This window comes from Panthera pardus, unplaced genomic scaffold (assembly GCF_024362965.1).
Source record: "Panthera pardus isolate Hobbes unplaced genomic scaffold, ASM2436296v1 HiC_scaffold_25, whole genome shotgun sequence".
In the NCBI taxonomy this organism is placed as follows: domain Eukaryota; kingdom Metazoa; phylum Chordata; class Mammalia; order Carnivora; family Felidae; genus Panthera; species Panthera pardus.
In genome coordinates, this window is record NW_026526821.1 from 4,519,688 (window position 1) to 4,544,096 (window position 24,409).

The 24,409-nt window shown below is 51.7% G+C and overlaps 1 protein-coding gene, 1 long non-coding RNA gene and 1 pseudogene across 3 annotated transcripts in view; 1 reads left to right on the top strand and 2 right to left on the bottom strand.

The window, feature by feature from the left end:
- Nucleotides 1-33: 33 nt before the first annotated feature.
- LOC109253466 (neuroendocrine secretory protein 55) overlaps nucleotides 34-24,409 on the bottom strand; it is a 61,551-nt gene continuing 37,175 nt past the window's right edge. Inside the window, exons 2-5 of one of the 2 annotated variants that reach the window (XM_053890098.1) lie at nucleotides 7,809-7,882; nucleotides 4,566-4,611; nucleotides 226-280; nucleotides 34-133 (exon numbers count right to left, since the gene is read on the bottom strand). The gene's annotated coding sequence lies outside the window, so the exon portion shown is untranslated. The remainder of the gene's footprint in view (nucleotides 134-225; nucleotides 281-4,565; nucleotides 4,612-7,808; nucleotides 7,883-24,409) is intronic. The other variant, XM_019426414.2, reaches the window with a different exon arrangement.
- On the bottom strand, nucleotides 4,562-11,830 carry LOC109262042 (guanine nucleotide-binding protein G(s) subunit alpha-like; annotated as a pseudogene).
- On the top strand, nucleotides 21,028-23,545 carry LOC109253467 (uncharacterized). The gene is made up of 2 exons (XR_008417678.1): nucleotides 21,028-21,147; nucleotides 22,007-23,545. It is a non-coding gene; the product is annotated as an uncharacterized LOC109253467 (long non-coding RNA).

Below are 24,409 nucleotides of genomic sequence, written 5' to 3' on the forward strand. Positions count from 1 at the left end.
AAGAGCTTAGCTTACGGGAGGAAATCAAAGTCGGGCACGTTCATCACGCTCAGAATGTAGTCCACTCTGAACTGGTTCTCAGGGTTGGCCAGCTCCACGGGGGGACCAGGTTGCTCATGGCGGCCACGATGGTCTGCAAATGATTTAGCAAAGCAGTCAGGGGGACAGCACTATCTGAAAGGGGAGCTAAGAGAAGAACGAGAGACAAAGGACCCAAACACATACTTCGATGGCCTCTTTCAGGTTGTTTTTGATGTCCTGCACTTTGGTTGCCTTCTCACTACAGTGGGATTGAAAAGAAAAAGAAATCATATTGCATCACATTGGCGAACAGCGTCTCTTTAGTCAAGATATTCCAACTAAAAGCATAGTATTCTGTTCTTGAAAGACCTGCGGATTCAGATCTGTACAGATTGGAGGTTCCTGAATAAAGGTGGTTTCAAATTATAACCTCCCAAATGTGTCCCGAGGACACGCCCGATTGGGGAGATTAGCAAATTGGCATCGAGATAAGAATCAAGGCTACTGTACCAGAAGTCAGACCTGGTTCATGGACTATTTCAGGTGTGGTTCCAGTTTTTTTTTTTTTTTTGAAGCCCCATTGCACACCGACACTTCCTAAAAGGCTCCTCCTGGCCCTTATCAACATCCCTGTGTGTGCGTGCGTGTGTGTGTGTGTGTGTGTGTGTTTGTGTTGGGGGGGAAGAGGGTGATGTCAGTCACATACTAGGGAGGAGAAAAAGTTTCATGGTTCTTCTTGGGGCTTACTTGGTCACTGGCTTAGTATACAGAGAACCAGTGAACGCAGATGGTGAGATTACAGATTCTGAGGCTTTGAGGCCATTTTTATTAAGTCATCATGTCAGTCAGCTAGCAACGACATTCCTACGTGATAATATACATTGGTCCCCTCAATGTAAATGGGGATAAATGAGATTCTGCCCCCAGAAGTCTGTATGGTCTGGGACTTGTGTGCTGGGGTGGGGGGTTGGAGGTTAGAGGTTGAGTGGCCTTTTAATTATGACCCGAATGTAAGTCATATAGGACATGGTGATCTTTATTCAGGGTCACTGGGACCATAAGTAAAGGTCACACCCTTTGGCTTCTGGGGTCCCCTGGAGGAATGTTTACACCCAGTGACATCAACTCAAGTGCTGTAGGGGTCTTCCGGCAACTGTCCTCCATTGGAGACACGACCAAAGAACATTCTAGAGTTTGTGTCTGCAGGGGTAAGAAGGACCTCTTGCTTGGGGTATAAATCTTAATACACCCATTGCCTCAACCTTGTGGCGTTGGGTGGGGGGCATGGAGCCAATATCCAGGACATACCTACGTGTACTGAGCCCCGGGACGAGACAGCACGGTCACGGGAGGTTAAGGTGCTCCCCCCTCCCAGAGGAAACTGAGGCTGAAAAGTGCGCCAGAGGCAGGAGAGGGCACGGGGCTCACTTTTCCTTGCTGTGTATAATTTTTAGAGAAAATGTCAAAATTCCTCATTTTTGACGCTTTCAGTTGGTTGATTTCACCAGGAGTCCCGGCACAGGGGTAGAAATTAACCCCGTGGCCCCTCAGGAGCAGCACGCGACAGTGTGTTAGTGTAGGGAAGACGCGGAGGGGGAGTGACAGCATCCGCAGCCTGGCAGCATGGTTAGGAGTGCGGAGTGGAGAAGAGAGCTCTCGAAGGGGGAGGGGGGGCGGCACGTGCTCGCCTGCCAACAGCTCTGCCCCCACCTCCGAAGATCCCGCTCGTGACTTTTTTCAAGGAGCGGTCATAGCTAGCATTAAGTATTTCATTCTTACCAAAATAAAGATCTGCCTATCAATCTGAGGGGTGGGTCCACACTTCCTGACTTCATTTCCCCCGTTTCCCAGGCAGGGTCAGCCCGCTTTCTGTTACCCTGGCTTTGGAGCAACTGCTTTTAACGTCAGACTAAAAAGCTGGTTTACAGGTGTTCTTATCGGTGGGGAGGCTGGGGTAAAAGACCGTACCAGGAAGGAACCCCCTCACGGCCACTTACAAGTGCTGGGAGTCAGGAGAATTTGAGGAACAGGCAGGACAGCAAGAGGGGTCCTGCAAACCAGGAGCGTGGCATCCACGCCCCGATGGCAAGGGTGCCCTGGCCCCCAGACTCCTGCTTACTGCCGCCACCCTCCATGGAAAGGGACGGGAGCCCCGAGCCCTGTGGGACCTTTCTGCTCGTGTGTGTGCACCACTGAAGCTCATTTCTGAAATCGGGAACCACGTCCAGACTTGGTGCTAGAGTCCGAGTCAGTTACGTAGACGTCAGAAATGTTGAAAGGATGCGCGTTTGCCCCGAATGTTCGCACACAGGCCCAGGTTTACCTAGAACCCCACGGGACAAATCCCATTCATTAAAAACAGGCTCCATTTCCATGGTAACGAGAGCCATGACGTCACCCTAGCTTTCAAGGTCCCACAGTAGTTGAAATTAGAGACGTCCGGTATTAACTACCCAAATGCACGTGGAGCAAGAGGCGAGTCCTTCCAGAAAGGAGGTTCTTTCATTCGGTTTGATATTTTGGTCTAAGTAGTAGTATGGTAATTGGAAAACTTCCAGTCTTAAATACGGATATTTTGAGAACGTGTTCAGTATTCATCTACGTATGTGAATAGGTGTGGGAGTAGATCAAGTATAAAACAGCTAAAACAGAAATCTGAAATCTAATTCGGGTGTGTAATACTAAAACATAAAATTCTTCCATTGAAGCAATTACTATGTAGATGGAGACATTATACCGGGGCTGGCAGGTCTATCATCATTTTTACTATCGCTTAATGAATTTAACGTTGATTGTGAAATTCAGAGCAAATTCCTCAGATGTCTCTAAACTACTTAACAAAGCCAAGTTATGTATCAACCGCCACACTTTTGATCTGATGGACTAAAACACTGGGTGGGGCTGGAAATGCTTTGGGGACGTGGCCCCCTCCCTCCCCCAGTGTGTCCGCGAAGCCTATCGCCTGGGGTTTTATTTTAAAAGTCCCTTCCCTCCCCCCCTTCAGCTAACCAAGTGGTGGGGGAAGGCTACGCTGTATTAAGTTTCTTTCGGTCCTACACCTTTCTCTTTGTGCCTTTGTGGGAAAGGACAGACAAAAGAAGAAAGACAGAAGACAGACGCAGGATACAGGGATTGCTGAAACATGCAGAGAATTTTTATTTATCACGTATGTTAATACTTATATTTACTTGCAGAACAGAGTCACAGAAGTGCAGGCAGGTGTTAGTAGGGGTTCGGGGGTCTAGCACAGCATCTAGTACAGAGTCGGGGGGTCAATATGGGCTTGTCATAGTTCTCAGATGCCAACTTTTGGTACAGTAAACGGTCAGTTAGTCACTTTTATGTAGATGCCTTTTTTGATTGCTGTTACACTACATTTTTGCCAATTAAGGATTTCATTCCATTTTTTTTTTGTGGTTTGTGGGTTTTTGTGCTTTTTTTTTGGTTTTTTTTGTTTTGTTTTGTTTTCAGTTATCTTTAGAGGTTAGGTGGTAGGGCCCCCTCCCCTCCCCCCCACAACAGAATAGTATTCTTATTAGAGGTTTCTAAGACCAGGCAATTCCAGCATGCAAAGTGGGATAGCATAGCCGGGAAGAGGAGAAACTGTAGCCACCATCTAGGGATAATACATTCTAAAAGAAACAGATGAACAGACATGTGTAAGTCACTTTGTCCACCCCGGTATCCTTTGCCCCGCCCCACCCCCGGCCACAGAAGCTATTTCTTTGAGATGCCCTAGGCTGGGTCAGTCGGCTCTGCGTGCTCTCATGAGAAATAGCTGAGCTGCGATGGCTACCTGGCATGCGTGTGCATGTCGGCGTGTGATGGGCAGCGGGGATGTAGGAAGTGAAGAAAAACAAAACTGATAATGAATGGGGAAAAAAAAAAATAAAAAGCGGATGCCATCGTGAATTACCTATCCACTGGCTAACGCAAAGTGCCTCTGGTTAACCTACATTGAGAAGTTTTTAAAAGATCAGAGGCTTTTCGAGACCATTCTTAACAATGACCTCCTCAAGGTGCCGAGGTGTTTTTTTTTTCCCCCCTCCCAAATTATAGACGGTGCAGCACCATGTATCTTAATCGAGGAAAAAGATTTTTTTTTTTCCTCTCCGAAAAGTCTGAAATTTTAACATCAGACCAAGCAGCGGGTGGATGGAATTTAGTCTAGTTTTAAAAACGAGTAGCCAATTCAAACGGAGAGCTGGGGGGTGGGGTGGGTGGAGAAACAGAAACCATATGGAAAAACGTCAATACTCGAAACCTTAAACTGATCGTCTAAAGCTGAAATCTGTTAACTTTCCCCCACCTGGATTTAATTACATTTAAAGGATGGCCAGAAAAAAAAAAAATTATGTTTTGCACTGCACTTGCTCCGAAATGTGAAGAGATTACGTGTCATGTGCAAACATGTATACCAAGATGGCTGATGGCCCCCGAGATGAGTTTTGTTTTCTCCCCGGGGCTGTGCCCTCAGTTTCCCAGGATGATCTTCATGTTTGTTTGTTTGTTACAAAGTTGTTGTGGTTTTTGAATGTGCCTACCCATCGCTGTTGCTCCTGGCAGCTCTGCGGGTCCTCTTCGCCGCCCCTTTTAAAGAGAGATTGAAAGCTCACCTAATCTGCAAGGCACCGCAATTTCCCAAAAACCCCACACAGCCTCTCTACATTCCTAAACAAACGGTCACCATCCTCCCGTTAATTCTTAGCCGCCTTTCTGGCTAAGTTGCAATGTCCACTGAGACTGCAGGCCGTGGAGGAAAGAACACCACACCTCTGCCGCAGGATTAGCCGAGCCCTCTGGAGACTCTCCGGTAGGGTATACAGAAGGGACGGATAATTATTTTCTTGTGCTTTCACTAAATGTACATGCATTAGGGAGATAAAGCAGTGATTTATCTCACAATTCTTTGGAGAACAGAGCCGCGCATAAGGCTCCTGGATTCTCCCAGATCTCAATCTTTTACCATGTTGTATCTGAACACACAAAGGCAGAGGTACGGGTGATTTTTGCCCATGATTTCCTGGTGCAGTATTAATTTCCTCCCTTCTTGAGGTCAGGGAAACTACCTATGAAATGTTTTTATTTATATAGACTCGTTCCTGATAACTGTCATCAATTAAAACTATGTCTGAACTGTGAGACAGCAAAAAAAAAAAAAAAAAAAAAAAAGAAAGAAAAAAAAATTAAAAGAACAAAACTCACTACACCTCCAAAAAACAAACAAAACCCAACAAAACAAAACAAAACCCAATCTTCATAAATGGTAGGAATTTCTCCTTGAAGGTAGGAAGGGCAGGACGGCTAAGCGTTCTACAGAGTTTTTTAATTGATTAGCTTATTAGCTCAACCAGTGTTAATGGCACTCCTTCCCCCCGCCCCCCACCCCCCCGCCCCCCCACCCCTGCCCTGGCACTAAATGTAAGGAAGAGTTAGCTTTGAGTTAGGAAATCCGCACTTGACCTCTGTATTTCTGAAGGTCAGATAATAGTACACCTTACTCTCAAAATGTAACCAGCACGGCAGTCTGCGGATAGTTAAGGCAAATTTCATAGCTTTAGCCCAGCCCTAACAAAGCGCACGTTTACGGGAGCGAGGAGGAGAAGGCCCCTGCACCACGCAGAACACCCTTTAGTGGATGGATGTCACCATTTCATAGGGAATTCCTAGTGAAGAAGGAAACCACTTTTGTTGCAATACCGCAGTGAGGAAAAAGAAAAAAGGAGGCTCAGTTGAAGGAGATAAAAATAAGGTTTCTAGACTCACACGAAGAATTCCCCTGTATGTCACTTCCACGGGCTAAATTTAACGTCCTCAGAGATTACCTATGGCTTCCTCTACAAGGCAGGCAAACTGGAATGTCGCTTCCTCTTTTTAAAAAGAAAATAGAAAAGAGAAGTTCTGGTTTAAATGCCTCATGTGCATTACAGACTGGCTCGCTAAGGATCCTTGCTCTAAAAATTTAAAAAACCGTAGGGCAGTCTGTAGAGTAATAAAACCTTAAGTAAATTATTGCAAGGATGTCCTATCTTCTACTGGACTCGAGCTAAGGTAAACAGTGGCTGCTGCATCCTTTTTAAAAATGCTAGCCATGTCCAGTTTTAATCAAAATATTTATCTAGAGGGTACATGGTCAAATCATTTTTGCTTTAACTAGCCTCATGAAGAAGCACTCCCCGGCAAGATGCAAGGGAAATAATTATGCAAGATTTTTCTTTAAATTACAAATTCACATAGCTAAAAAAGTCGGTTTCTGGCTTTTTGTTTATCAACCGATGGCAATCTCTGGTAAGAGGGCTTTATTGAAGGGTGTGTGTCAGGAATTAAGAACTGCAAGCGAGCTATTCAATTAACCGCCTGTATATCCATATTGATAACGAGCCATTCATACAACTGGTAAAACAGCCCATCCTTCTGAATTCGAGGTTCAAGGATAAAGAGCATCCTAAACTAAACCGTCCATTTGCATGTGTGACATCATCCTTAGCCCCCGAATACGTGACCTAAGAAATTCTAGAATGTTCCATAAAGAGCTGCCTTCAGGCGCAGGTCCTCGTACCTCTGAAAGGTGATAAAATTGATCTTTGTTTGCCTGGTGCTTGGTGCATAGTAGGTGTCAGTAACTGCCTCTTTATTGGTTTGTTTTGGGGGCTTTTGGCGCATAACTGAATTAAACTATGCGACCTTGACTCAATGTCCGCCCCCCCCCCCCCCCCCCCCCCATGAAACCAAACTGAGACAAGTTTTCAACTGAATCCAGGTTTAAGAAAGGGAATGGGATTGCTAACCAGCTAGTAATTGTAAACTAGTGTCTTCAGGTGTTTGTAAGGTTAACCGCTGTCATCCCATGAGAACAGAGGCTGGCAGATTTAGGTCCTTCTGTTTCACATGGGAAGGGCCCATCTGGGGTCCGGGCAGAAAAAGCAAATTCTGAGTGTATTGAGCGCTCCCCTCTGTTTGCATGTTTTTCATGGCAAGCGTGACCCCCCATTTCTTACATCCCTAGTACACGCACTCTCTTTTCATCTTTATTCTCACTGTGGTATTGTCACATTGTCCTGTACCAAGATGCCTCGAAGGACTTTTCAAAGGCAAAAATGCCCCTTGACCCAGCCGGAAGTACCTAACTCCCAGTCTCCATCTTCTTTCTCTAGGCAAGACTACTGATTTTTAGAAAGGGAAACAATGATTTGCCCATAATGTTAATTTCCGGGGGGGGGGGGGCGGGGCAGGGGGAGGACGGTGAGGGAATGAGGAATTATTAACAAGGGCTGTCTCCTTCAACTGTTTTCATGTGAGAATATTACTGAAACAATGTTCTCCCTAATAGTTTAATACATCCCACAATGGCGCATTGCGCTGAAATCTGCTGGGGGGGGGGGGGCGCTTCTCTGCAGTGGTCAGGTTGCCTGAAAAGGGGGGTGGTCCACAGCAGGTGTCAGCTATGTCAGAGACCCACTGCACCAAAATTTGGGCAGGTCTGCAACAGACCTGTCATGGGGCCAGCCAGGTGCTCTCTCCCTGGGGGGGGGGGGGGGGGAGGGGGATAGTTTTACAACAACACTGGTGCTTTATTATTACTTTTATTATTTATTGCTGCACCAAAGAGTCTAAGGGGGGGGGGGGGGGCGAATCTCCAAAGAGCTCTTCCCTGGATTTTCTCCTATGTAGGCTGAAAAAATTAAGTGAAAATTGGCTGCCCAGCCCCCAAAATCTACCTAAACTTCCTAAAGGTTAGTATAAAACGTGTTAATCTTATTGTGCCCCAGCACAGAGTTGACACTTACTCTCCATTAAACCCATTAACATGCAGGAATCCTCATTTGCTTCACAATGGTGCTTTTACCAGATTCTCCAGCACCTAGAAAATGAAAGTAAGTCTCAGGTTATGAGGGAGGCATTTTACACACTTTGGGCAGGGAAGAGGGCTGCCGTGTTTTCCACAGAAGCAGCACGCAAAACAACAACAACACGACAACAACAGGAAACACAAAAACACCAAACAAACAAAATAACAGACTTGCAATCTTCCTTGACATTTCGACGCAGAGAAAATGAAGTAACATGTCCAACTCTGTGTCTACCTGCAGTGTTTTCACCATCACAGTAACAAGAATTAAAGGGCTTGCTGTTTTCAGGGTTTTGTTTTGTTTTGGTTGTTTTCAAATTTGTGGGGTGGGAAAGCAAGGGGGGGGGGGGGCAAAGACAGGATGACGCAATTTTGTCATTTGAGGGGGTGGGGGGGAGAAACTTGGAAGTCAAAACTGAAACTGAATAGCATTCACTGGTGAAACATACACATACATGTAGATAGCCACAGAATTCCCGGTTTGTCAGAGGTTTCACGGTTAAAACACCCAGGATTCACAAACAATGCCCAGACACCGCTGTCTTCAGCTCACGGACTGACGCAGCATTTCCCTCCCGCAAATTTTCACGATTCAGCTTCTTTAATGGACAGCTTTTCTCCCCTCGGGCTACTCAAAAATCAACCCCAACCCGCAATCTTCCATTTATCCTCCTTTTCCGCAAAGGGTATCTTCCTAAAGATAAATTCTCTTTGGATACAACCACCATGTTGCGGGGGGGTGGGGGTGGGGGGGGTGGAAAATGGAAGACCATCCAGTTTATGTCATCTTCTCGAAAAATACGTTTTGGTATCAAATATAGTGCTTGAAAACGACCACATTCGCATGCAGCAACAACTATGAAAAGTACTGTTAAAAGGACTTTAATCATGAGGGAGCCACTAGATTTTCAGATTCCTCGAGCCCTTCTCAACTAAACAGTAAAAAGGAGCACATGCCTCCATTTTAAATCACCTTTCATTTGTAAACATATATTTTATGGAAAAAGCACAGTTCCACCCAGCAAGGAGGAGGATTGCTATTTTTTTCATTCTTTTTTTTTTTTTTGCAAATGTATACTCTCTTGAACAAGTACTGTGTATGTGAAAAATTTTTTGCCCTCCTCCCACACAAATCTGTTTTTTTTTTTTACCCCCCCCTTTTTCAGTTTTAATTTTATTAATTGTTTTTGTTTTACTGCCCAGAGGGCAAAGCATTCCTCCTTCTCTTGCTTTTTCACAAGGCTGTAATCAATATCTGTAAAAGTTAAAATTAGTTTCCACAGAAACATTGATTTCAAAGCAAACACTCTATCTTAATGAGCCCAAGTCTAATAAATTAAAATATTAAAGGCACTATTAAGAGATTCCGTGCAGAGAATACAAGGCATTAATCAGAACCTCCAAATTCTTCTGTCAGAAGTGTTAAAATGTGCACCACCTCTCTCTTACAGGCACAGATTTGTGCCTCAGTTTCCACATTTATGTCATTAAGATGCATTTTGGGCATCAAGAGGTTTCCTCTTGGGGGGGGGGCTTATTACTTTGGTTGCAGACCCCCCCCTGCCAGAGGCTATCAATCAATCATGGTAATATGTAGCCATATAGACTAGGACACCTGGGGGAAAATTAGCCCACAGGGATGTAAAAGGTGTATTCAGAGTAACAGTCTCAAATTAAGTGGAGACTTTGTGTTCACAGAGCAAAGGTGTTAGAAATTGAAGGCACTGTTAAGTGTCACACTTGTTTCTAATTAGTATTCAGGTAACAAGATGGCATTCCCAGGAAAAGATTCTAGACTTTTCCAAGCTGATACTTTGAAATCAAGTTATATGCATATTAATATTCACATAGCATAATTCTACCTTCAGAAGCTGTAGGCAAGACTTCAACATATGTATCATTTAATTATTGAAATTGCAAATGCACAGAACACCAGACTCGTTTCCACTTAATTAATAATTTTCTGCTTTATATAAATCTGGACCCAGGAGAACAAAGAGGTGACCCATCCAGAAACAGCAAACCAAACACCACCACAAAGGAAAAAATCGGCCTTTTACGTCTTTAATCTTTATAGTCAAACTGTTTTTGAATTGTGACCATGAACTAGGGTTTAACCTCGCAAATTCACAAATTAACTCAGATAGCCAAATTACTAAGGAAGTGGAAAACTTCCATGCTAATTAATGTTTGTGTCATTCTTGTGGTCATTTCAACAATTTCTTTTGTGCTTATGTTTTACTTTGCCTCCCCCCCCCCATCAGCACCTTTAAGAAAAGAGGAGAGGCCATGTCCTTATAGTTAACAACCCCCACCTCCCCGCCTTTTTTTTTTTTTTTTTTTTTGGCCAAAGAGGAAAAACCGCAATCAAGAGAAAACCCAAAACCAAACAACCAAATGTCACTTGACAAACAACTAATTAACGTCTGTCCATCTCCTTCCACCTGGAAAAAAAGTCTTCTCCTTAAAGCGCTCTCAATGCCCCCTCCCACCTTGAGAAGGACAAAAAACCAAAACAAACACAAAAAAACAAACAAAAAAACCCCACGCCATTTCCAGACCAAGAAGCCATTTACAGACAAATGTCATTTTCCAGTTCTGATTTATGAATGTCTTTTTTTTTTCCTTTTTCACAAAGCACTCTCAATGTGGCCAACCAACAGGAAAATGTGTGGTGCGCGCGTGTGTTAATGGTGTGTGTGTGTGTGTGTGTGTGTGTGTGTGTGTGTGTCGTGGGGGGGGGGCGGGAGGGGGGCTGTGCTACAATTAATTCTCTTTGCTTTTCAAAAAGCCTGCATGTCTGGAAGGGGAAAAAAAGGTCATACTGTAAAAATGACGTGTCATTTGGTTTCACTGGGCACTTAGCGTACTAACTCCATTTTTTTTTTTTTTTTTTTTTTTTTTTTTTTTTTTTTTTTTGGGTCTCATTTTATTTGATTCTCCTTCTCTTCCTTCCACGGCCGGCCCCGGCCCGGGACACGTCTGCTCCGCGCACACAGTGTGTCCTGCCCGAAACGCACCGAGTCGCGCCCAGCGGCCGCCGCGCTCCCTCCTCCCCGCCCCCCCCCCCCCCCCCCCCACTCCGGCGCCACGACTCGCCCGCGCCCCCTCCCCCTCACTGCACCACCTTTACCACTCCGATCCCTTCCGAGGGGCTGATGTCACCCGCCCCCCCCCCACTCTCCTCGGCCACTTCCCTCGCCACAGCCTCCCCTCGGCGAGGTCCCCTCCGCCACCGCGGCGGCCCCCCCCCCACGTCACCCCCCTCCTCTCTGGCCCCTCTTTTCTTCTCCGTCTCCCAACAAATCACACACCCCACGGAGGCGGGTCCCCCTCCCTCTGCCCGCCACCCCATTTCCTGTCCCCGAAACCCTCTTTTTGTCGCAGTCTCCCGAGCCCTGTGGGGCTCCCCCTCCCCCTCCCCAACATGCACCCAAACCCCCGGCGTCGTGTAGGCCTCGCGGAAAACAGAGAGAGGAAAAAGAGCAAGGGGGAGGGCGAGAGAGAGAGAGAAACAGAGACGGAGAACGGGCGGGCCAGGGGAGGGGGCCCCGCGCCCGCGCCGCCGCGGCCCCCCGCCCCATTTTGAGCCCCCCCCCCGCCCCCGCCCGGCCGAATCTGCGCCCCGGGGTCCCCCTTCCGGCCTCGCCCCCCAGAGACAGAGCCCGCGAGCGGGCGGCGGGCTCGGGAGCGCGCGCCCGGGGCGGGGGGGCGGGCTCGGCGCGCGCGGCCTGCGGGGCGCCCCGAGGGGGCCCCCGGGCCCGGGCCGGGGCCGGCGCCCCCCGCCCCGCCCTTACCCAGCAGCAGCAGGCGGTGCGTGGCCCGGTAGACCTGCTTGTCCTTCTGACCTGCTTGTCCTTCTGCAGCTGTTTCTCGATCTTTTTGTTGGCCTCGCGCTGCGCCTTCTCCTCGTTGCGCTGGTCCTCGGTCTTACTGTTTCCGAGGCAGCCCATGGCGGCGGCGGCGGGGCGCGGGGCGCGGCCGGGCTGCGGCGGCGGCGGCGGCGGCGGCGGGGCCGGGCGCGGGCGGCCTCACGCGGGGCCGGGAGGGCCGGGGCAGCGCCGGGCGGGCGGGCCGGGCGCGGGCTCGGCTCCTCGGGGAGGAGCGCGCGGGGGCGGACTACGGGGCGCGGGCCGCGGAGCGCGCGGGGAGGGTGGTGGCGGTCGGACCGAGGGGAGCGCGTCGCTCCCCGCCCCTCGAGCCGAGGCCGAGGGGGCTGATGGCCGCCGCCGGGCCGAGGCGGACCAGAGCAGGAGCTGCGGGAGCTGCTGCCGCCGCTGCCGCCGCCGCCGCTCTTATTGCCTCGGCCCGGGCCCGCCGCCGCCCCGACCCAAAGCTTTGCAGCGGGCGGGGGGAGGCGGGGGGAGGAGGAGGAGGCGGCGGCGGCGAGGGGGGTGGAAGGAGGAGGAGGAGGAGGAGGAGGAGGGATGAGGAGCAGCCGCGGCAGCGGCCGCGGCGGCGGGGAGGGCGGGAGCTGGCGGAGGGAGGCGTCCCCCCCCCCCCCACTCCCCGGGTGCCCGGGAAGGGGGGTCCCTCCGCTCGCGCCCGGCCCGGGACGGGCCGGGGAGCCGCCCCCCCGCCCCCCTCCCTGGCTCGGGCCCCCGGGAGGGCCCGGCCACGGGAAAGGGGGGGGGGGGGAGAGGGGGCGGCCCCGAGCCAGTGACGACCCCTCGCACGACGCCAACGCTCCACCCCCCGGGCCGCGTAGCCCTTGCGGCCCCCAAGGCCGAGTCCCCCCCCACCCCCCCTCCTCCCGCGGGCGCCGCCGAGGGGCCGGGGTGGGCGGAAGGGGAGGGAGCGCCAGCCCGAGCCCGGACTTCGGAAAATTTTCGAAAAGAGAGAGAGAGAGAGAGAGACACAGAGAGAACCAGAGAGCAGGGAGTGTGGAAAAAGCGAGGCGAGCACGAACCAAAGGACAGAGCAACCGAAAAGGAAAATGTGTCCAAACACACACACACAAATACTGAATAAAAATCCACACTACACAGCGATGGTGGTTTCTGGTGGGGGCGGCGGGGGGCGGGGGGCGGGGGTCTGACTAGATGAGCCGCTCGTCGCGCCCCCGGCGCCGGGCGCCACTGCCCGGGCCGAAGGCACCGCTGGCCCCCGAGCGCCCGCGGCCTCTGCGCTTGGCGCGGCCGCCCAAGTAGGAGAAGAAGGCGCAGCCCAGGAACACTCGGAAGCAGCAGGTCGCGCCGAACACGAAGCCGCAGCCGCGGCCCTGCTCCGTGCGCTTCTGCAGCAGGAAGTTGAGCACCCACGAGGGGCTGCGCACCGAGAAGACCAGGAAGACCACGAGCGGCAGGTGGGCGCTCAGCGCGCCGGCCTTCAGCGGCCCGGGCCGCCACACGACGCCCCCCACGCGCGGCGCCGTGTAGTAGGCGTCGTCCTCGTCGCCCGAGTCCGTGTCCCACGCGGCCCAGGCCCTACTCGTGCCCCCGCCGCCGGCGCCCTCGCCGACCCCGCCGGCGCCCTCCGCGGCGCCCTCGTCGGCGGCGGCGGCGGCGGCAGCGGCGGCGGCCTCCGGGCCTCGGGCCTCCTCCCGGGCTTCGGGCGCCGTCTTCTTCTTCTTCTTCTTCTGCATCTTCTCCAGCTTCTTCCTCTCCTTCTCCTTCTTCTTCTCCTCTTTTCTTCGCTGCTCCAGCAGCTTCTTCTCCATCTTCCTGCGCTCCTTTTCGGTCAGGAACTTCTCGGGGGGCGCCTCCCGCGCCGCGCTCTTCGGGGTCCTCTCGGAGTCCCCGCTCTTCCGCGGCGCGAGCGGCTCTCTCGGCTCGGCCAGCGCCGCAGCCGCCGCCGCAGCTTCGGCAGCCACCTCGGCCGCAGCCGCCGCCGTCTTCTTCTCGCTCTCCGCCGCTCGGGCTTTGATCTTCATGGCCATCTTCAGCATGGTGGCTCGGCCACCTCGGGGTGCCGGGCTCTCGCCTGGCCCGGGCGCCCTGCTTGCCCCCGGCCTCGGCCTGGCCGGACCCCGTGCGCCCCGTGTCGGGGGGGAGTCGGCTGCGATCCCCGCCGCTGCGCTGCCCCCGGGGCCGCGGAGCGCGGCTGGCCCGGGCTTCGGGCTGCTGGGCGGGCTGCCTAAGAGTTAGCGCCAAAAAGGATGAGCAAACGAAAAAAAGGGGTGAGAACAAACCAAAAAGCACCCAACAACAGCGAGAAACCAAAAAGCACCGAGAAATGTCAAACAACTCAAAAAAGAAAAGTGCAGAGGCGCGATGGCACGAGTTTGCTGTTACCCTCAGGCGCTCCTCGGTTTGGCTCTTGGGCACGCCAATGGAGAGGAGAAAAGAGAAAAGAGAGAATTGGGGGGTGCCCGGCAGGCGCGGGGCAGGGCGGCGGCGCCGGGGCGCCCCTGCCCCGTCCCGGCCCCGGCGGCTCTTGCCCCGCGCCGGGCTACTCGCACTTCCGCGGGAGGCCACGGTGCACCCGGACTTACATGTGAGTGAGAGGCACTCACACGCAAGGCAGTGCCTGCCTGCCTGCCTGCCTGCCGGCCGGCCGCCCGCCGCCGCCCCGCGCCGGGACAGGGGTTCGCTCCAGCCGGCGCCGCAGCCCCGAGCCGGAGAGCCAGCGAGCGAGCGGGCGAGCGAGTGAGCGAGCGAGCGGGCGGGCGGGCGAGTGCCGCGCCGGGCCAGCCACCTGACGCAGCCCGCTCCGCGGTGCCGACGCGACTGAGTGTCCCCGCCGAAGACCGGCGCTCCTAACCAGCCCGATGACGCCCCAGCCTCTTCAGAGGACGGACCCACAGCGGCGGCCCCTATAAAGCGAAGGGGAAGCCGAAAAATCGGCCCGCCGGGGACGCACCCAAACGGGCCGCCGCGCACCCAGGGGGTGCGGGCCACCGTGCGGGTGGTGCGGGTGTGGGCGGGGGGCGCGGGGGGGCGCGGCGGCGCGGGGCGCGGGGCCGCCCAAGGCGGTGGGCGCCGGACCCCGCCTCCCAGACCTGCCTCCCAATTTTCGGTGAGTGGTGTAGCCCTGGGCGGCGTACAAAGTGTGCGACGGCGGCGCTTACCCCTGTTGCGCGCCTCCTTACCTCCAGTTTCCCGGTTAGCGCGCGCGGGGACCGCCACCCCACCCCTCCCTTCCCCGGCGGCGCGTGCCCGTGGAAGCTAGGTGTCGGCAAGACTAATTAATCGCGACGCCTGGAAAGGGTTTCGCTCTTGCGGTGAGAGGCGCTGTGCGAGCGCAAAGCCAGCCCTACCGCCAAGGAGCAGGAGGCGGGCGGCGCGCCGGCGACGCGCGCGCGAGAGCCGAGCGGCGGTGGCCGGAGGCCGCAGAGTTGGTGCGCGGCGGCGGCGTCCTCCCAGGCCGGAGGGGTGGAGGGCCGAGGGGTGTCCTGGAGGCCCGCGGCCCGGCCCGGGCACTGCGGGGGAGCCCCTGCAACAGACGGAGAAGTAGTTTATTGACCACGAATTTGTTGGAAAACTTTCAAGTGTCCCCACCCCAGGACGTGGTAGGAGCGCACTGGGGTTCAGGGCAGCGACGCTAAAGTTCCTCAGAGCCGTCGCTCACTTTTTTTCCTGGGACCCTGGATGAGTCACTTGCTGCCACACGGGTGTCTGCTTGGGTACAGTTCATTCTTTCATTCATTCATCCATTCAACAGGTGGTCGGGCCATGTGGCCCACCTGGTGCCCAGGTGATAAGGCTAATAAGACTCGGTGACTGCCTTGGGTGCGTGGCCGGCCTACCTGCCAGGAAACCCAGACGGGCAAAGTGGTCAGGAAACTCTCTCCCTTACTTTTGGCCTTATCTGACTTTCTCAACAGTCAGGAAAGCGTGGGGTGCCTCGGGAAAAAGGAAGGAAGGAAGCCCACCTGTAAACGGGAAGCACGCTTACCATACCTAGGGGTACCGGGAGGGGTGGGGGCTGTGGATCCTTCCAGAGGCCTTGAGTACACTGTCTGTAACATTCTAAGTTTTCTTTGAAAGCAGAAGGACACTGTTAACCATTCAACTGAACCACTGAAATCCCCCTTTGCCAAAAAGTAAGAAGAGGTGGAGAGAAGGAGAGGTTACCTATTATTTCTCTTGGCCCCGTCAGGTAACACCTCTATTCCTGCTCTACAAGGCCCCCCCCCCCCCCTTTTTTTTTATGGCTCTGAAAGACAACAGAGGGCAACACAAAGTCGCTAAAGACCCTGGGCACGAAGAACAGGAAGCAAAAGCCGCTCCGAACCCTCATAACCTGCAGCTGCTAGGCCTCTGAGGGCCTCCAACCTTCTCCAACCTCCTCGAACTGCTGAGCGCGCCTTCCCACCGCACACGCACGCAGAGGGAGCCACCTCTCCCATCACACTTCCGGCTGCGGCCTGGCCTCCCTTCCACCCCCAAAATGCACCTTCTTTTGAAAAGAGCTCCAAAGAGATATGTTGGATGTTAATGCTTTTCCCCTAAACCCAAGTGGATGAAGATGTTAAAGGGATAGACCCAAATGCGCCTGGAGGCCGCTTGGACAGGGAAGGCCTCACGGGCAAGGATTCCGCGGCTTTTTGAAGGGGTCACGGCTCACTCACAATCATTCACCGACTAGCCCCGAAACGACTGGTTATCTTCCCCTATTCAATAAAAACTTCTTGATTGAATTCGACGAACTGATCGTCATTTTTGAAAACTGGCAAAGACGGATAAGGAGGAGGAACAGGCCAGAAGTTTCTGTTACGCTCCATTTGTTCAAAAGCATCTTCCTTCCTGCTTCTAATGTGGCAAAACACAAATACACTGTATTTAAGAGGAACAAGCTAAAGGGTGACCAATACAGACGGCCTCCATACTTATGCCAGTAGCTACACATCACTGGGGTGACTCTACTGCTGAGTCTCCTTATTTGGAAATCCTGGAGCTGGGTTACCGTCTCCCCCCTTCTCGATAAACATCACACCTGAACTCTGAAAGGGGTGAAGCTGTCCCATGTCACACACAGACACATATTCCAGGCAAAGGCACAATGGGGGCTATTGTCCCGGAAACGTATCCAGCAAGGTCAGGGCTTCACTCGTTTCGACTTCTAACCCAGCAGGCCACCCTCCAGGGGCTTTTGTTTTGTTTCGGCGTAGGCTTCACCTATATGGCGTTGTGGCCGCTGGCGGACGCACAAGGCATCTACTTTGTAAATAAACGACAGCAGGTGGAATCAAGGGTTTACAGGTAAGCAAATGGCACCGAGCGCCCTGAAACACAAGCTCGTTGTGGTCTGTCCGGCTTTCTGTTTTCACCCAACACAAACGGAAAGACGAGATTTTACTTAATTGGTGTGGTGAGCTGACACCAGCTATAGTTTTCCGTCTCGCATTTGACCTACCCCTGGCCTTAAAAGTTTTAATTTTTAAAAAGGGCTTTCACATTTGGAGGCCACCATGCGTGACCTTTTCATATGAATTAGTAATTTATTCTAATAGGTCGTTGCCATTTTAAGGACCTGGTTTACGCTTTGAAAGTACAAGCGATCCATTAGCATAATTCTTGGAACAGCTCAGACTAGAGTTTTGTTTTGTTTTGTTTTGTTTTGTTTAATGGAGGGGGCCTCTCGTTTGGCTCAGGGAGAGATGGAGGTCGTGGAAACTTCAGGCTCCAGAGAGGAGCAAAGGGCCAGAATGTCCCGGGCATCAAACGTCCAGGGAGGGCACAGGTCCCTGGCTCAGGTGACCTGCTTCCTTCCAAAGCCAGCAAATTGGGATGACGCACCCTTAACCTAAAACACGAGGTCTCCTAATGATACAACTGGGTGAGACAGATGCTGTCACATGCTACCCAGATCGACGGCCTAGCGACGGGTCCTTCCAGCGCCACATTTGACGGCGAATTCACGTGTCCGAGTTTGAGTTTTGTGGTCTTGTAAGCTTCGTATTTACGGATGGATGTGTTCCTTGGCTCTTTTACATTTTCCTGTCTGAGCAAGAATGCCTTGTCTGCTTTTATACGCACTATAGCTCGGAATCGTGAAAATATTGTTACACTTAATGATGTAATTCAGTTTTTGGACAAGGGTGTTCTTGGCCTTTCATCAGCTGGGGTCATGGAAAGAGCCCAGAGAAAATATAATAATATTTTAATAGCCTAGGAAACAATAAATAGGTTTCCACTGAAACAGAAACCTCAGCTAGAAGATTTTAATAGCATTTAATGCCTCCGCACAGTGTTTTCGGTCTTTAAGGCACCTTCTGCGCTTTATTTAAGTAGGATGAAATTGTTGCAAATGGATGTGACGTGAAGCCTGTGCCGTACAGATGATGAACGTGCCACACAAGAGCCAGGAAATCCCTGCGAAAGAGGTTCTATCGCTTATGGCCACAGAGTCCTTAAAATCTAACCTAGCGATGACCCAGGGCATTTTTTCTTGTCATATTCCCTAGTTAGTGACTTCAATCACAGGGTACTTCTCAACTTGCGTTCTAGATGACACATGATGTTCAAGTTAGTAAAACTTCATCTCAGAAGATTCGAAGTCCAAGAATTAACTACCTGCCACATGAACTTGCCCGCTTTCCTTTCCGTTGACTAATTCCAAAACAATCTGTTGCAAATTTAAAACACAGCTAATCCAAACGGACTGTGGGGAGCACCCTGGCCAAAGCGTTTGGACCCAGTCCCTCGAGCCAGTGCGTTAAGACGCCATTCAAGCATCTGTGGTAGACCACGGTGCACAACTGTGAAGGCACCTGGGATTTTCTGCACCTTCGTGGAACTTTTTGGACTCTGATGAGTGGGCCCCATTTATGAGGGGAGCTTTCTGGTCTCCACGGATGCCCAGTCGCCAAGGCTGTTAGTGTCTTCCTCCCAACATCCCCAAGAGTCCCAGAGTGGTTGGGAGTAGACTTTTAACAAAGTCACCACCGACCTTAAAAGGCGGAACCGGTCAAAAGGAGACTATAGGCTTTACTCTGTTCCTTTCATTTTATTTTTTTAAGTTTATTTATTTTGAGAGAGAGAGAGAGAGAGAGAGAGAGAGAGAGAGAGATCAAGCATGAGCAAGGGAGAGGCAGAGAGTGAGCCACGGAGCACCACATGGGACTTGATCCCGCGAACTGCGAGATATGGCCTGAGCTGAAATCAGAGGACCCCTGCCCCTCTGTTCCTTTTAAAACTTAAATCTAGGGGGCGCCTGGGTGGCTCAGTCGGTTAAGCGCCAGACTTCAGCTCAGGTCATGATCTCACTGTTGGTGGATTCAAGCCCTGCGTCGGGCTCTGTGCTGACAGCTCTGAGCCTGGAGCCTGCTTCGGACTCTGTGTCTCCCTCTTTCTCTGCCCCTCCCCCACTCGTGCTCGCGCGCTCTCTCTCTCTCTCTCTCTCTCTCTCTCAAAAATAAATAAACATTAAAAAAATTTTAAACTTATATCTAAATACAATGATACCCATGGTAGCCTTGACTGAAGATTCTAGATGGACACGCTTTGGACTTGGGGCACAATGACATCAAACAGAGACCCATGGATCCACTGACTGGAGTTTGTAATTGGGTTAAAAAAAAAAAAAAAAAAAAAAAAAGAGCCGTACAAGCATTAACTGCTTGAGAGCAGGAAGATTAATTCCCCTAAACATAAAGTATTTTTAACTCCCCATGGGGGGAAATTTTTTCTTGAGGGCCAAGGTAATGGCAAAGCCTATGGCTTAGAGCTTTTGCGTTGGCCATGAGGATGGAGACTCATCCAGGATGGGGAGTGATGGAAGGAGGGCCGGCTAACTTCTGTTTTCATTTTCGAGGTGCCTTATTTAAGTGACATTTTGATCCAACATCCTACTAAACAAGTATCAACAGGAAGAAACAAAAAGCCAGTCGGCCCAATCAATAGAGTGGCATCCTAATAAGACCTCCTCAGATACAAAGAAGCCCTTTAATTGCTCTGATTTTAAAGATTTTAGGTTTTTGCCATCACGTTCAATTCTTCAAATTTAGCCCCCTGTAATCAAGAGTTTAGACAGTCAAACGCTCTGGCTTCACCGGGTAATAAATTTCCTTTCATTAAATGCTGCTTTGGCTTTACCTACGTACCAACGCAACGACTTCGAGATACAAGTTTTACATCTCGGGTTTTACTTGATCGACCTACCAACGGAACGTCGGCGACCCCTTTCAAACAGCCTTGCAACTACCGACCAGCCTGTGTTTCAGATGCCCGAGGTTCCGGCCAGGCCTGGGCGCTGGCCTTCCCCGCTGGAACCCCTCCCGAGGCTCACTTCTACCTGCTGTTGGTAAACCCTGAATTAAGCAATTAATGGGACATAATTAGTCACGTGTCTCCTTCATCTAGGAATGGGTCTACCTTTTCATCTTCTTGTGTTTGCCCACACACGTTGAGACTGAATTAGAAAAAATGTGTAATTATACTTCAGGTCCACCTATCTGCCCGGGTTTTTATTTTGAGGGGGCACAAACAACCTAGCTCCCAGAGGGGGAAGGCGGCCTTCTGCTCTGCACTGAGGCTCCAAGCAAGCCCCAGCTCTCCTCCCGGCCGCCCCCCTCCCCTCCCCCCCAATCTCCATTCAGCCACCATTTGGTGAGATGCCCAGGCTGCACCCCCCCCCCCCGACACCCTCCCTCGGGTGCTGGGGTCTGCAGGGGTGCACCGCACCCCGCCGGCCTGGCGGGAGCCCGCTCAACAGCAGCACAGCCCTATTGGCACGGTGGCTTCCCCGGGTCTTTGCCAACCACTGCAAGTTAGGAGGAGAAAACCATTTGGCCAAAGCATCGGCCATTTGCCCCCGGTCTGGGGATCAGATGAAAAGGAGAGGCTTCCACGAGCTCCAGACCTCAGTTCTACCCGCAGCCGCGTCTCGGGGGTCTCTGCACGCCGCCCGGGCTGTGAAAGCTGCTGGGCAGCTTTCTTGAACATTCCTGCCTCTCCGTTGCCTGAGTCCCTACTACCTTCTCAGATTACGGGCCCCTTTTGTGCTAATTACACTGAAAAAATTGAAAGAATGTCGCTGACTTTACAAAGAACACAAAGCAGGATTGCCTCGAAACCTAAATATAGCCGATTTCTTTCGGGAGGCACACAACTCGGCTTTCACGACTTGTACCGCGTGGATTAATCGCAGATGGCCGGTTCATTTATTAAGACCCAGGTGACAGAAGGGCCCAGCGATCGGGAGGACAAACTGCTTTGGGGGTCCATTTACATAAAATGAGAAGATCGGATTATTGATGAACCCCCCCCACGCCCCCCCCTCACACGCTTCCTTAATTGTAAATTATGACTTGCCAACGATGGCAGGCTAATGGAAGCGACCGCGGAAAGAAAGGAAGTTGGCCACCTGGAGAAAGCAATACCTGTACTATGCAGGTAAAGGCATCGATGAAATGAAGGTCTAACTTCTCCCCCCTCCCCACCCCGGGGGAAGGCGGTGGCTGTAGCACAGCGAGAGGATGCGGGTTGCACTGCCCCTGTTCTCCCCTATGTGGGAAGCGTCTTGTACAAGCCAGCATTGGGAAGGACGAGCTATCCCTGCAAAGCCAAGGGAGCTGTGGGTTAGAACCACCCCCCCCCCCCCGCCCCCGCCCCCGCCGCTCTGAAATCCCCTAAGGGTTAATAGGTGAACAGTAGCAGCTTGGAATGATTTATTTTTCTAAGGAACATTAAATACTGAATTGCTCAGGCTGAAATAATGCCACAGCTGTGCCCCGCAGGGCTGGATTTTGGACACCGGCTCGAGTGACAGGTGTACTTAATGAATGCCCAGCTTGGCTCAAGTGGTGCCCCACTCAGATTTTCCCCACCGATTAATTGGTAGGGGACTCTGGAGCCAGCCAGGAAAGTGCCTTTCGCCACAGACACAGAAGACCATGTGTGCTCAGCCATCAACAAAAACGCCAGCCTCGGGGTGGTGGGGGGGGGGGGGGGGCGCGGAAAATGGAGGCATCGCTCCCTGAACATAAAACAAGGAGATCCAGACCCTGCGAGGTGGGGGAAAGACAAGGTGGGAGCCGAGAGAACTGATCAGGACCAAACCCTTCCAGGTTTTCAAGCAAACAGGTCTGTCCTATAACCGCCTCTTGGAGGGTTTTAGCAACCGAAGCGAGCCCGGGATTCTAGGAGACGTGTCACCAAAATTGGTATTATTAGAGGAAGTGGCGAAGTGGCACCAAGCTAGAAACACGGAGTCTAATCTGCAACATACTAATTATACCTATTTTTACCCCAGGGTTGCAGTGACCTAACGCCAAGAAATGAAATCTCTAGAAAACTAGCCCTTCACGTGTACGAGGCGCAAACACCTTGGGGGTGGGGGCCGCGGGGCACCGGCTCCACGGAGTCCGGGGGTCCCCTCTGGGGTGAGAAGTCAGCGGTCACCTGCGAAGGCAGCGGATTTTCATGGGAACTTGGCAGCAGTGGAGGAAGCCAAGTAGGGCTCTAGACCAAACCTTGGGCGTTCTGGGCTGATGTCAGCATGCTGGTCAGAGGGCCACTCTGGAATGTCAGTCTGGCCTGGGCACAGTTGACGACTCCCACAGGGCGTCCCGGTCTACAGAGGGAAGGAAGGCGGCCAGGCTTTTTGTTGAGCCGACATGGATCCTTCACAAGGCTTTCCTTGGTCCGTCCCCCGTGTGCACTGGGCCCCTGTCTCTTGGCAATAGGGGCTGATGGTAGGGGACCAGATGCTGCCACTTTGGAGACTGGTTCTAGTAACACTGCTTCTAAGAAGATGGTGGAAGGTGTCGACCGGCTGAAAGCACTGTCAGGCTTTTCTGCTTCCTACCCTTAACAGGTAATCTCTGCCTCGTGAGCACCAGGATTTCCTTCATCATCGGCTCCCCAGAGCTGGATCCCACAGAGCAGAGCCGTGAAAGAACCTTTCCAAGGAAGCTGATATAAAACTTAGTTGGGACCCGAAGACCTCTAATCCGCAAGTTAAATGGACACTTCGTTTACTCACAGCCACTAAAAGCATCCCCAAGTCTAGGAAAACCTAACTGACCCCCAATTCCTACTATGATGTTATTAACCCAGTGCCTCAGGGGGGCGCCCCAGAGCAGGGTAACTGAAAATCATTCTCAGCCTTAAAAGAGAGTCTCTTAGATGGTTTGCTATTAATTAGGTCAGTAAGCACTCTAAACACATCATTTCAATGAGCTGGCTGAATGCAAAATGTGGGAAAACCAAATTGTTGACTAACTGACGTGATCCCCAAGGACACTTCATGTTGGAATCTTAGATATAAAATACCTGTGTATTCCATTTCCCTTACACGTTCTTAAATGTGTTAAATAAACGTGTTTTCCTCAACCTGGCGTAACGTCACCACGTTATCTGCGAGATTTACTGACGGTACAGAAAGCAGAGAGGGGACTCGGTAAAAAGAAAGAGGTAAAAAGACCAAAGGAGGGAAGCCTGCCGCAAAAAATCTCGTCTCTAAAATGGATGCCAAAGGCAGGAGATTTGGGGAGAAAAACACGCGTCGCTTCTAAAACGTGTAAAGCCAAACAGCACGTCTTGCAAATGAAAAATTTTTTAAAAGCTATAGCGGCACGCAAACCCCAGGGAAACAAACGAGAAAAATCACTCTCATTTATCGTAATTGAACCCTTGCTTAACCTTCCTTCCAATACCTGGTAATTCTGTGAAATCACCCAGCTGTCACTCTCTTCCTTTCAGAAACGTGACATTGATTTGTCCGGCAAACACCCATTATTAGAATTCTGAGGTCTGCCTAATGGGGCTACTAATAAATCTAAGTCATCAATTTTTGACCTTTTTCTCCTGAAATTCTCGGTATGTGGTAAACTGCTGAAAACACATTTTCAAGGTTCTGTAACTCTGACATAAAAATAAAGGATCAAGGCTGGGTGGTTTCTGGGGGTTTGAGCACATCTGGGCTCTGTCCTGCGCACACCCCGGAGGGAAAGGAAGAAAGACGGGTTAGAGACAGTATCTGGGGGTAATAGCAATGCTCCGCTCTGGGCTGAGCTGTCTGCAAATAGAAATGAAATCCACAAGGTTGCAGCACACAAGGGATGTGTGACAAGGCAGCCGGTACCCTTCCCCTGCCTCTCCTCATCCCCTTCCTCCTCCACCTGCCTGGCTGTTTACCGCGTTGAAAGATCCGGGGGGAAAAAAAAAACAACGTAGCCTGGAGAGTCTAAATTTGCTATCCACAGGAGAAAGAAAGAAAAGGAGAGAAGATTGATGATCCTGTTCTGGTTTGGGGGACCGTGAGATAAAAGGAGGGGGGTGTGTCAGCTTTTTTGAGAAACTGAATCATGGACATTTTTTTCTTTTTCCATAAAAGCTACATTTCTCATCCTTATTATTTTTTTTTTCCTGGTGCGACTGAGCTGGTTGTAACCTAAGGCAAAACAAGGGCAGGCGTGACTTCAGCTTCCTCTAAATTCTAAGATGGCTGCAGGCACCAGACAAATCTTGACCTCGGTGATGATGGTGCCGAGAGCCAAGTCATAAAGATGTCCCTTGCCCCAGCCTGCCTCCCCGAGCCGGGCTGTAAGGACCGGCTTGCCACTGCACCCCCAGCGTCCCTCTGCAGACTTCAGATGGCCACGGCAGAGAAAGCAGGACCCTCCAACACCTTGTTCATGCCCTGTCTTCCTCG